Here is a 14,646-nt window from a genome sequence, read left to right on the forward strand (position 1 = left end):
ACAAAATAGATAGAGATGGATCCTAGGATCACAAAAACCAGGGGGAGGGGGAAGAGAAGGCTATGGAGCTTACTTCTCTGAGGGAAACAACACAAAATTTTGTATATTTCACAATTCTGCTCAAGTATAGGGCAAGCAGGAAATCTAGCACTGAGAAAAGAGCACAGAATTCTGAGAAATTTAGCTTTTTTCCTCCCCACCCCAAAGCAAGTTTCTAGGTCTTAGGTCAAAGGAGAAATTAGATTGTCGGCAAGGGATTTTCTCTAATCTTATGAAATCCAGGCAGACACAGGAGAATATACTTGAGCACTTCCCTGTTATTTATTTATTTATGCCAGATGGAACAAACTCAAGCTGTTGACATGATCTTCAAAGTACCAGCAAACCTGTTGGTTTATGAGGACTTTAAGGGCCATTGAGACTGGTAGAACAAAAACTGGTAAGCAAGTGATAGGAAGTTCAGCATGAATATGGCTGAATGCTAGCTGCAGCCATGTCTACACCTGTTGAATGGCTGTGGTGGACCAGTAAGCTTTTCCAAGTGATTTGAGGCCTTCTCCAGATTGTCCTGAGAAAAAACTTCCAGAAACATTTAGAGTCCACCATAACTTATCTTTAAGGTATTTTGAGGATCAGAATTGTACAGCATCATCTCTGACTTGAAGGTTAAACAGTATCTCCAGAATTCCATCATCTAGTTCAAATTTGTTGGAAGAGTTTCTTTTTAGGTCAAGTTGCTTGAGGAAATTATGCCATGCAACATCAGACACTCTTAGATGATACAGCCACTTCAACATTCATTCTGATCCCCAGATTTAACATCCACACAAATTTTGCTGCCTAGTAAATTGTTTTAGTTAGGAGGTATGCAACCCTGTCATATGTCCAGATTGAAGAGGCCAAAATCATGCCCAGAGGGAGAGGGAGAGAGAGGGAATTTTTGATTTCCTGAACTATATAGAATACATGGAGGTGGTTTTCCTGTTCACTGGTAATTGTTTAGTACTCTGTACATCCCCAGGGATGCTCTTTATTATATTACTCCAAATTGGTTCTTTTTGTGTTCCATTTTCTGCAGAATGACAAGGGCAGAGTAATGAGTCAGGAATGGCCTAGCAACTCAATGGTAGGGCCCCTGATTTAAATAACAAAGACCACAGATCCCAGCCTTGGCATCCCCAGTAAAAAGGATCAGATAATACATGATGGAAAAGATGCCTCCCTGTCCAAGAGTTGATTTTCTTTTTGAGAACAAAACAATCACATTGCTGAAATGCAATATTTTGCTGCTGAATTTCAATAGCATATTCTCTGGGAGGGGCTTTGTGGAGTGCAAAATAGGTTGGGGGCTGTAAATGCCCACTGTTCCCTAAAGGATTATTTTGGGATTTCCAGAAACAAGACCCAGTTGGCCTTTTCTCAAATGAAATTCTTCTGCCTTGAGGATAGAAACTCCTGGAAATTTCGTGTATGGTTTTTAGTTGACTCCTGGAGTCGTCCCCCATCCTCTGTGAGCACGCACAATAATTGAAAGCAGTGGCAAACTTGACTAAAGTTAGATTGGATATACCGTTTTACTTTCACCAGAAAAGGATGAGCCAACTTTATCCGTAATGGGTTTTCTACTTATTCTGGAGAGAGACCTCCTGAACTATAAGCAAGCCATACATACTGTATCATGAATGCTGCCAGCCTTTTGGAGAATGAACAGGATTAGTTGTATACAGGCAAGTGAAAAATGTAGAGCTGCAAAGATCGGAAAAACTTCACATGTTTTGCTTGAGAAAGATAACAATGCAGCCGTGCTAAAAGGTCTGTGCCGAAACTTTTGATGAGAGATTTCAAACCAAGGTGTGCTGCCATTCAGCATTCTCTCCCTTTGAAAATCTAGGTTAAATTCAATTCCTTCCCCCTTTTTTCAAAAACTCATCTCTATCAGCTTCACTTGTTTCCTCTTTCAAAATCATCACTTCCACATTCATGCTTTCTTTTTTCATTCTTATCTGATCACTGATCAAAATAAATATTATCTACCTATCTATCTATACCATCTTCATGTTTCACTTGGCTTGCTACCTTCTCAGATCCCTGGCTCCTCTTTTCTGCTTCCTTTTTTGGCCATCTACCTGCTCTGACCTTCTCTGAAGTCATAGCAGATCAGCCAATGGAAACCTGGATACGCACAATTAGAGAACTTTAGCCAACAGTAACTAGATTTCCTTTCCCTACCTTTGCTTCCAGACTGGTGGAATGCTACCCAGTCATGACTTCTCCACCATGAACCATCTGGGGGAATTACAACTGACATTCCACAATTTGTGCATAATTGCGCTCTTCCCACCCACCCACCAGTCCTTGAGACGTAACTGTGTAGACAAGTGACTGATAATGATCACACTATTTTAGCAGCATGTTTACTTCTAAAATGCTTTAACCTAACATGTAACTCTCTTTTACTTAAGTGTGATTAATAAGGTTCTTTTGTTTGTTTTACTAGAGGCAAAGAAATAATTTTAGCCCAATTTTAAAAGTCGGTTCGTAAGTACACAGAAGTCAATGCATGACAATAGAGTGAGCCACCCAAATTAGCACAACATATTAAAACAATATTTTTTAAAAAAGAGTGTGTTTGCAAAGGAGCATCAAGAGCAGATTAGACCTGCAAAGCTTATGCTGCAACCTGCCACCCCCCAAATATATATATATAAATACCAAAGGATAATGTTCTGCTAAGGAGTGGTTATTCCAAGTACGTGCCTAGTCTGGCAGCATCTCAGGGCAGCTTAGCCAAAGCTCTAATGGTATATGTGATGCAGAATAGTCTCATGAAAGTGTGAACAGGGAAACCCTGTGGCACAGCCTCAACTGTCCTATGTAATTGCCCTTGATTGGGTGAACCAACAGTCCTTCGGTCTATCTGCATATCCAGCATGCTCATGGGTTTTAAGTCATTCTGTCCAAGAATACGGAGGTTTTGGGTCCAATAGTTCCACAGCCTGCCCCTGACCTGCCCCTTTATTGCCTGCAGAGCAGCATCTGCAGTGACGCTTCTTTCCACTATCAGTCAAGCTAAAATCTCTGCAGTGGACCTCCCCTCCACCCACAAAGAGGGAGATTGGTAGTATCCTTACTGCCAAAGGGCATTCACTCAAGAATCTAAGGATTGTGCTAACAGAGCAAAATGCAGCAGAAAACAATGGAACATTTCATAGCAAAATGGAGCTGCATCTTCTTGAACATTAGGCTTCCTAGTGCTTCTTAAAAAGGAAGGAGAAGCTGGAATAGGCACAATTTTATACTGTCTGCACTGAAAACTTTAAAACTATCATGAGGATTCCAACTATTGGCTGCTGTGATGCATTGGTCTCCAGAGCTGAAAACTCACGTTCTAGTGATATCTCCATTTGGGCACGTCTTTATGCAAAATTTCTGATTTAAAACTCTCCAAACAGCATAAACCCCTTTCAGCTAGCAAAAAGCACAAGGTAGCCTTGGCGGGGAGGGGGGGGGGGATGGAGGATGGGGAACCAGATGAAGTCTCCTCCTCTCAGTCCATCTGCTGAAAAGGCATTGTCCAAGGCACTAAAGCCACCCCTCTGAATCTCAAAATCTTATTCATCATCTGCAGATCTGGCTCTGAGAACTCTGTAGCCCTCTCCCTTATGCTTTCAAGCATAACTCTGTAGTGATGAGCATCATAAACTTGTGCTTCAGGGAGGAAAAAAGAGAACTGAATACCATACCACTTGTGGGGGATGTGGGGAGAGAACAGTGTCCATATTGCTGTGGAATCACAACATATAAACAGCCTTGGGAGATACTTTGTTTAAGAGAGACTGTTCCTTAAGCTGCCATTTTCTTGTTTTGTTTTTATATTTAGTATTGCAAGCTGCTCTGAGGTTCCAGTAGTAAGGCAGGAAATAGAGGACTGGGGTGGGATGTGGGGGGGGGTAGGTTGGGGGGAGAACCCACTCCTAACTTGCCAGCAGGTATGGCAAACTGAAGAGGATAGTTCCTGAGCCAACTGCATGATGCAAAGGTTGCTTAAATGTTGCCAGCTCACTCCTTCCACCCCATGGCATTCACTCTACAGTTTTACAGAGTAATGCATATTTGGATTTTTGAAATTTTGACTGTAAAAAACAGTAAAAAATCTGAAATAAGTTGGGTGTGTGAGTAATGAGAATGTGAAAAGCTGAAGGCTGTGAGGACACACTATCCCTTTCTTTTGCACAACAGTCCCTGTGTAAGCTGACAGCAACTACCTAACTTCTGGTCATATTTAAGAATGTCCCTTGTCAATTATAATGATAGCACATTCAGAGCCACTTTAAAAAGTAATTAAATCAATTGCATTCACTTCACTAAATTTCAGTTCAGCTGAAAGACCAGCCCTATCTAGCTCCTCCTCTCCTGAGCAGTCTCCAGTTATTCATTATTTAAGGACAAGCATTTCACCTGAATAAATGGTGTTCGTCTTTGCATTTTCCCTCACTTCTTCCCCATAATGTTTTCCTTCATTATCATACATTTTGCATTGCACGTTGATGTCTTTTTATTATTCTCTCCACCCAATGGAATGTTGGAAAGACATCATGTAATAGGGTGCAGCAGGCTGCCTGCCTGCCTGCCTGCCTGCCTGCCGGATGGCTCACTGAAAACTGAGCAGAAGAGAACCAAATTGGGCATAGTGGGTAAAGCCGGCCAGAGAAAGACTGGATCAGGCCAGGAATTGTGGAGAAAAACCTTTTTAAAAATTCCCCAGTGCATCCCTATGGGAGAAGCAATTGGGCAGTGACTCAGAGAGTTGCCAGTGCCTCCATTCTAAGCCTCCCTCCCTCCTCCCTCCTGGTCTCATGATCCAGAGTGGAACATACACAGCCCACCTCATGCTTCCCCGTGCACACATACAGACAAACCCAGAGAGACACAATCCAAGGGGAGAGCAGAAACACCCACCCACAGAGGCAACACTCATGCACCTACCCTGATTAGAACCTCACACACACACCCACAGAAGCAACACAAGTGCAGATACCCTGATTAGTCCCTGGGGAGAAAGTGTATGTGCACACAGACAGAGATACAACACCTTCCGTTGTTATATAGAAGAAAACATAGACACTTTCTACAGCCAGTGCTGGTAAAGAGAAATAACCCTTACCTTTTCTCTCTTTTTTTCCCACTGACTGGATGTAAGGTAATTTGGAAGCCTTTTTGCTAAAGGGCAAGATAAATATGCCACAGATAAATTAAATTAGAGGCTGTCAGAGCGTGTTAGCCCTTTTGAACTGGCTGTTTCAAGGCCAAGCCACTATTCCTCCTTCCATGGAGAGCCAGGGGCAAAAGAAAAAGTTATGCTGTCCCCCGCTCTTCAGCTCCCACAGTCCTCTTGAGCCTGAGCCAGTTCTGTAGAGCTACAACAGCTTCTACATAGAACCTCTCAAGGTAATTACCTTGCTGTCCTTACTGCTGGACCATAAAATACCCAATTCATTTTCGCCTAGTCTAATGGGTCGTACAAACCTAGCTGTAGAATTAGAAGGAACCATGAAGACCATGAAGTCCAGAAGAAGATAGTATGGTTCCATAATGCAGTGGGTGCATGTGGTCACCTCCCTTAGTGCTCATAAGATTCCTACCCCACCTGCTTATTTTATTTATACTTATTCTTCCTAAAAATGAAAAGCAAGTGGAAGTTCAGCTTCCAGCATCATCTCTATGTGCAAAAATACCTTGAGCCCTTGGAAATGCTCCAGAAACATTCATGAGAAATGAAAATATTAAGGGGCTACAACCCAGTGTTTGCTTGGAGAGTGTGCCATCTGTACAAAACAAAAGCAGAATGGACCAGAGGACCGATCAGGATCAATCTCAGGACTTTGCCTTCAGGTCACTAGCCAGACTCATGATGGCTACTGCTTTGTGAACGTGCAAGCCCACTCTTCATTGCAGCCATTTTTTGAGTCTGCCTGTTGACCACGTTGCCTCTATGTTCTAAATGTACTCACCAGTCCAAAAAAGGGTCTTTATCCTGGCCTTTTCCACCCATCCATCCAATGCTAAAAACTCCATGCATCTGATGAAATGAGCTGCAGCTCATGAAAACTTATGCCTTAAAAGAAAATTTTGTCTTGAAAGGTGCTACTAGACTAGCACCATTGTAGAGCTCTCCTACAGTGTCTTCAATCGTCTCTTAGGAAAGCATTAAGTTTCTCTGGACATCTAACCAGATAAACTACATAGAAATAATAATAATAATAATACTTTTGGAAAGGCAGGACTACCTCCCACTCTGAAGACTTTAACTGTGATATTGTTTGCTTCTTAAATCTCACTTCCAGTCACTATTTCCTTTTTATGCTACTGTTTCACACCATTTGTTTCCTTCTAGTTACTGAGCCTTCTTATTTCTGAATTAGTCATACCAAGTCATTGCAGTCAATCATCCAAGCCTCAGTTCAGAGTGGGGACACTGATTCCTGGAGTAGATACATGCTTTGGAAGACTGCAGGATTAATCACCCAAACCCAAGGATTTCAGATATGTATCACCCAGATCTGAGGAACAAATTCCTCAAACACAGCCATGAGGAACAAATCGTTATCTCAAGGGTCAAGTCTCAGTGGCCAATCAATTTCCAAATGTAGTGTCAGTGTTTAATCTTCTCTTAGCCTTGGTTAGGATAGAGGAAATTCTCAGTGGGAAAAGGAGTTTTTTTTTCTTCATTATTTTTCCTTTTTTACTCCCCTTTACATGGTTCTCCCTCCTTCCTTTCCTTCCTTCTTGTCTTCAGCTTTGTTGGCCTTTTCATCTCCAACTCCTTTTTTTCCCTTTCAATTATGTTTCTAACTTTTTTTTTTTTTTGCTTTTCTTTCAGTGATTTGAGCTAAACTTTTATGTCAGCCTCCTTTATGATTTTTTTTCATTTGTTATTGCTTTGTTTTCCTGGATCTTTCTCTTTTTTATTGATCAAAAAATATTTTTAATTTTTATTTATTTTCTATCCCGCCTTTATTATTATTTTTATAAATAACTCAAGGCGGAGAACATACCTAATACTCCTTCCTCCTCCTCCTATTTTTGTATCTTTTATTTTCACTTCTACTTGCTCAAATCTTAAAATTTAGCCCCAGGTAGTGTGAGGCTTTTATGGGAGATGGGATTCAGATGGGGATTTCAGTATGACAACCCACGGACTAGCCAATCACATTGTAGTATAAGATATTGTGATCTGATGGTTCTGTGTATCATGAAAACCTAGAAAACTGGTTAAGATAGCCAGTGTATGGATCTTATGAATACAAGACTTGAAAAATTTGGGAGGAGAAAATATGGCAGGGCTTTTTTTGAGGCAGATTTTTTTTAATATTGGAAAGTGAAAAAGGACAGTGATAATTCAATGACTCATTCAACTTAATGTCCTCACTGAGTGATAATGCTTAGCTATCCTCAGTGATAGCGCAATATCCTCATTCTTCATAGCTGCATATGCAACTGTGGAACATAACATGGTGGAACATGCAAGAAAAATGTTGTACTGTATCCTTAGCTCCCCTTCAAGTTCTGTGCTGCCTCATGGGAGAGGGGAGGGGGGATGCTCCTGGGAGGGATTAGTAAAGAATGCCATCAGTGTATGCCAAGATTTACATAATCTCAGGAGGGTCACCCAGGGCATGAAGGTCATCTCAGCTGTCTAGTTAAAGCAAGCAAGCACCTATATTGGGCAGCAATGATACAGGAAGATGCTGGAGGTGGATTAACGCTTTAGTGACAATAGGAAAGACATCATTTTGTACTGTGTGGGAGAACACAGTGGTAAACCATTCCTGTATTGTACCAAGAAAACCACATGGATAGCCAATATAGTGCTGGATGATGGGCCCATCAGATTAGGTGGCACTCAAAATGTGCTGAAGAAATGCTGAGGATCTTTTGAAGTACTACAGTAATGGTGTTTATGAAGTAGCTAGATTAAAGCATTTGGGATGTCTAGTTGCTGATGTCGCCATGCAGGAAGAGAAGATCTGAAGCTGTGAAGACATTTCAGTGGGAAAAAGGAATGTGAGAAGCATGAACATGGGAAAGCTCAACATAGAGGAAGATGTAATGAATCAACTACACACTGACCTTTTAGGCACCAGTGAATTGAAGTGGACTGGAATTGCACGCCTTCACTCAGAAGATCATACTGTTTATTATGCAGGGCACCAAAAGAAAAAACCCAAGGAATGGTGTTGCTTTCATAATCAGGAAGAATATAGCAAAGACAGTACTTGGGTATAGTACAGTCAATGACCGAATAATATCAATGAGACTTTGCAGACCACCTTTTAATATGATGGCTATCCAAGTTTATGCTCCAGCCACTGACACAAAAGAGAAAAACGTTGACAAGTTTTATCGTCACGTTTAATCTGAATGTGACAGAGCATGCAAGTGAGATGTGCTGCTTGTGGTTGGAGACTAGAATGTCAAAGTTGGAAACAATAAGGAGAAAATGGACTGAATGTCCTAGGAAACAGAAATGAAGCAGGAGAATGGGTTTCCGTCAATCCAATGATTTCTTCATTGCTAACGTTCTTCATTCTCCTGCTTCATTTCTCTTTCCTAGGACATTCAGTCCAACTACATTTTCTCCTTATTGTTTCCAACTTTGACATTCCAGTCTCCAACCACAAGCAGCACATCTCGCTTGCATGCTCTGTCACTTTCAGATTAAACTTGACCATAAAACTTGTCTTTTCTTTTTCTTTTCTTTTATGTCCATGTATATAAAGTAGGTGTCATTTTGGTTGTTTGAAGACTGTTAGCAATGCAGAAGTCATTGGACTGACAGAAACCCAAGCAACCAAAATGACACCAATATACATGGACATAATCAGATACAGTAAACAGAAATTAAATTGTCCATATTATTATTACAAAGAGCTAGAAGAGCTCAATTATAACAGCAAAGATGTGGCTAGGATCTGACTATGGAACAGATCACAAAATGCTCATGTGCAGGTCAAACTAAAATGGAAGAACAAAGCCAAATGGTTTCCATGCCATGATCATGAGCAGATATCCACCATTTTCAGGGAGAACAACAGGAATTGCTTTGAAGTCCTGAATCTCATTGATAATGAATCAGAAGAACTGTGGAATGAAATCAAAGAAGCTGTTACATCTGAAGTGAAAAGACCAAGAAACAGACAAGGCAAACTGTATATCAAAACAAACAGTGGAAATTGCCAAGAAAAGAAGAGAAGCCAAACTCAAAAAAGACAAAGGTCTCGGGAAGGAACCTAACAAAGAATTTCAGACAGCTGTTAGAAGAGACAAAAAGTAGTATTACAACAGCATCTGTAAAGACACCGAAAATGGAAACAGACATAGAAAATCAAGAAAAGTCTTCCAAAAGATCTCCATCCTCAGAAGGAAGTTCCATCCTTGAATTGGTATGGTATAGGACACTAATGGACAAATAGTAACTGATTCCAGGAAGATCAAACTAAGACGGAAGTGGTATACTGAAATTCTGTACATTAGAGATGTCAATGTCCAAGACACCATAGGAGATATTCCCTATTTACAAGAACCTCTAGTACTAAAAGATGAAGTTGGAAGGCTAGAGGAACTGGTGGAATATGGCAAGCAGCAGCAGGAGAATCTGTAAAGGTTCTAACCAAACTATGCAATGCAGAATGACAGATTAGCCAACAGATTGGAAGTGGCGAGTCTATATACCAATACCAAAGAAAGAATATTTAACGAAGTATGGAAGCTCTTGCACAATATCTTTAATTTCACATGCTAGCAAAATAATGTTTAGGAATATCCAACATAGATTAGAGCCCTACATAGAAAGGAAGGTGCCAGATGTTTAAGATGGTTTCAGGAGAGGCCAAGGAAGAAGTGTCATTATTGCCCTTGCGCACTGGGTAATTGAGAAAGCCAAAGAATACCAAAAAGAAGTGAGTATGAATTTAGTTGATTATAGATACGCCTGTGATGACTGGAATGCTCATGCACTCATTCAATTATGACTCATAAGCTTTTGCTTAAAAATCTATTTAATGGTGCGAAGCATCCAGTACAGAGAAAAAGTTGCGAATGAAATTTCCTGCGCGTTTCTACAATCAAAAATCTCAGTGAGTTCAAATCCCCCCCACTGCCCCCTTAGATATGCACCCCTCCTTCTCATGTCAGTAGTTGTCTGTAGTGGTTTTCTGTGGATGACCTTGTTGCTGGAAGGTGGTAGCCTAAACAGGATGATTCACACTCCAAGCATGTTCCCCCTCCCTGCTGGTTGACTTGCAAGCTGACACGAGTTGCACCAAAATGGGTGCAAGCACGGTAAGATGTTATGGGAACATTTGATCAAGGAGCATGACAAGGCCTTTGATTGTGTCAAGCTGTAGAATATCATTAGGAAAATGGGAATCCCAGAACATCTCATTGTCCTTGTGTGAAACCTATACATAGGCCAGGAAGCCACAATCTAGATGGAACATGGAGAAACCAACTGGCTCCAGGTTGGCAAAGGAATGAAACAAAGCTGTATATTTATTCAGCCTGTATGATGAATGAATGAATGAATGAATGAATGAATGAATGAATATATTGAGAAAGGCTGAACTGGCAGAGGATAAATATAGTTTTAAAACTGGAGAAAGAAACATCAATACTCTGTACTCTGCTACCGAAGCTAGTCTGAGAGCTGAAAATGGAACTGATCTGGAAGCTGTAGTAATAAAAATCAAGGAGCACAGTGAAAAGATGGGACTATGATTAAATATAAAAAGACCAAACTAATGATAACAGGTGCAATCAGCCTTTGAACTGACAATGAAGAGGGGATCAAAATTAAAAGTAACAAAGATCAAGCTAATGACAACAGGTAGAACAACCAGCCTTAGAACTAACAATAAAGATATCAAAGTGGTGGATAGCTTTCTGCCTTTTAGCATCAACCATCAACAGTAAAGGAACCTGTAGTCAAGGAATAAGCTGCACGTAGCACTTGGTAGAGTAGTGATGAAGGCCTTGGAAAAGATATTCAGATGCCACAATATGTCTACACTTACAAGGATCAGAATCATGCAGGAAATGTTTTTCCCTGTGACACTCTACGAAAGCAAAAGCTGAAGTAGGAAAGAGTATTGATGTTTTTGAACTTTAGTGTTGAACATTCCTAAGAATAAGAATACCATGAATAACCAAGAAAACAAACAAATGGCCATAGAACAATTCACCCGGTGTTCTCATTTGAGGCAGAAATGACCAGGCTCAAATTACAATATTTTGGACACATTATGCAAAAACCTAGCTCTCTTGAGAAGACTATCATGCTGGGAAAGGTGGAAGGAAAGAGAAGAACAGGGCAACCAGGAGCAAGGTGGATGGACTCAGTTACAACAGTAATGGACAGATGTTGGAAGTCCTGAAGGACCAGGTTGGGGCAGCTGTCCTAGAGAAGGTCTATCTTTGTGGTTGCTAAGAGTCAATGCCATCTTGATGGGACATAATTAATCAATCCTTAGTTAGTAATTGGAATACACCTGATCTGCTTGCAGCCAACCAGCTAGCATATCCTTTTCCTGACACTCCACCACACAATTTTTCCAGCTGACTTTCAACTGATAGTCATAGCTAATGGGCAGCATATTTATGCATGCTTTATTTATATCAGAAGTGAAAAGCTGGAGGCAGATTCAGTTCCCTTTCTATGCTGGTGAATTGAATGACGTTAGTGGCTGGGACTTAAGGGATGGAGACCACTTCCTAAGTAAAGCTGTACTCTTGATGTCATCCATTGGTCAAAAGTGGTAAGAAGGGTTTGCCCTAGTTACTCTTGTAGTGAGAAAAGTATTCAGTGTTTCACCATTATTCACTTTTTTCTTGAGAAAAATGCATAGTGGGCAAGCCAGCAAGAGCTGCCCCACACCTTCTCCAGATGGGAAAAGCACGGAATGTCTTCTACAGGGAGATGTTCATCCATCTCATGCTTTTTCTTATCAGAGAAATATGTACCAGAAGAACCAGCAAGACCTACTCTATACTTCACAATTTAGGGGATGCAGAGCAATCAGCAGCAGTGAGGACAGACAAGGGCTTGGAGATCTCAAGGTCAGAATGGACTTACTTTGATGGGCCAGATTAAATTCACAAGCCAAAGGCTCCAGGTTGGAGAAGTACAGATGGAGATGTAGGTTTACATGTATAGGTATAGATGTATAGCTATATAAGTAGTTTAAAATATAAGTAACTTAAAAACATTGGACAATCAGCACTGGACCGTAATCACAAGGGTCAAAATACAAAACAGACCTGGAGAATGTCAGCATCTCAAACCAAAGTAACAGTTGCATCCCCAGAATTATTAGACCAACATTAGAAATATATAAACATCTTAATTTACTACACGTGCGTATCAGTTAGCAAATGGTTGTTGACGTATTGCCCCAGTGAATTCAGGCAGTACATAAGGACGTGACACTTGTTGCCAAGTTCAGTTTCAGATCTGTTCTGAAGAAGACAGCAACATGGCTAGTGAAACATCAGCACATACAGTATGTGTTGTCTTATAAGGCATTGACCAGAACTCATTTTACCAATACAGATATAGGTGATCTGTTATGTGCCCACAGAAGGTATAACCATCTACCAAGATTTATCATCTTGGCTGATTAAAAAAAAAGCCAGGTTGGACCTGGTTACACTAGATTGGGATGCTGAAAAAAGCTCCTAATAGGTGGCTATTGTAAACCACAAGAATACTATCTGGAAATATCCTTGAAGTCACTAGGCTCAATCCCAGAGACTTTGCACTTTTTTATATCTATATTTCTCTCAGGATAAGCTGATCAGCTCAAATTCTCTTCTGCATTTCCCCTTCATATGGTTCTTGAGTACATTTATTATGAAAATTCATGGGTAGTTAATCATTCTTCACTGTGTAGTCCAGGGAGCTGGACTAGAACCAGGGATGGGAATAACAGAATATGTCTAATACTGAAAGAAATATTCCAGTTCTTCGTGCTGTTCAAGAATACCAGACAGTTTCTGCTTTCACTAAAGATATATCAGCAGAGTCTGGACACCAATCTCTCAGTAATGCTGTGTTTGCATCCTGCACTGTAGATCCTGCACTGAACAGTGGGTTGGACTAACAGGGCTGAGCATAAGCTGACCATATTTCCTTGAGACAAAAACAGGACATTGGGATGGCAAAACAGGGCAGGGCTGGGTGACGGGCTGGATCGGCAGGCAGGAACTTCTCCGGTTTTCTCGGGCTGGGAATCTTCAGATTCCTTTGTTTGCGAGAGGCAAGGCTGGGCTGGAGAGTCTAGTGAACGGTTGTCCCCGACAAGCTGTTCCTCCTCTAGCTGTGCTTTTACATTCTTTTCTTCCCACCATTTCAAGGCAGGAGCCAATCGGCTCACCCTTTGATCACCGTCTATCAGCTGATCCTGTTTTTTTCTTTTTAGGTTTCCCGCCAGGTTGAGCTCTGTGGCTTTTTTCCTGCCATTTCTGCTGAGCTCCCCTTTCTTCCACCCAAAGTCAGACTGCATTCTGACAGATCTTCGTGGGAACTTTCAAATTTTTAAGTAAGTTTTTTAAGAAAACGAGACAAAATGAACATTCATATTAAAACGGCACGACAGTCTGGAAATGTTAAAAAAAAACAGGACTGTCCCATTCAAAACGGGACGTATGGTCAGCCTAGCTGAGCATCATGTTATCCTTCAGATATTACTGAACTTCAATGCCCAGCAACATCAACCATCATAGTCAACAGCAAACAATGTTGGGAGTTATTATTTACCAACATCAGGACAGCTATACAGTATTTCATCCATCCTTGATGATGTCTAAGGTCCTTCCCAAGCCAATGACTATGAATTTGGGATGTTAGACCTCTTTTCCCAACAAAATGGTTTTCATAATCATTCCCCATTCCCATGCTTTTACCTTGAATAAGTGTAAATTATGCTTTATAGTCCATTTAATATGGGGTTTATTATTATGGAGGAAATACTTACTATCTGCTTGGCAGCTGTGATGTGCTGAGGATGGAGATAAATCTTCTGAAATAAGGAGCATTCTTTCTATGAGGGAGGGAGAGAGAAAGGCAGTGTAAGGGAATCAGAGAAGCTAAAAGAATTGCCTAGAACAGAGATTATAGTAAGCATATTGTTCATAATGAAAAACTCTCAGTCGGAGTTGCCAAAATTAATTTGGAAAGGGAAGAAGAATTAATTTAAATAATAATAATAAAACACAAATGCAAAAGAGTGTTTAAAGACAAAAAAGAAAGAATATATAATTCCACAGAAACCACTGAAGAAATGAGGAAATATCAGAAGAAATGTCAGCTCTTGTGTTGGTCACTGGTAAGAGGAGGGGGAAAACCCTAGCCTGTCATTAGAACATGGCAGGACTGAAATTTGGAAGCAAATCACCAAACCATAAGTGGGTAGGTTTCCCACTTATGGGAATGATATTTTTTGTTTCTTTTATTTAAAATGCCTCTAAAGTGATCCTGTCCACTGGGGTGACATCACTCCCCACAGCCCCAGGGAGTGACAATATCCCACTCAAATGTTTGTCTCAAAAAGTTTATCCACTTTTGCTTCGGAATATAATGGGAAATAAAGT

The sequence above is a fragment of the Candoia aspera genome, chromosome 2 (assembly GCF_035149785.1).
Source record: "Candoia aspera isolate rCanAsp1 chromosome 2, rCanAsp1.hap2, whole genome shotgun sequence".
NCBI classification, from domain to species: domain Eukaryota; kingdom Metazoa; phylum Chordata; class Lepidosauria; order Squamata; family Boidae; genus Candoia; species Candoia aspera.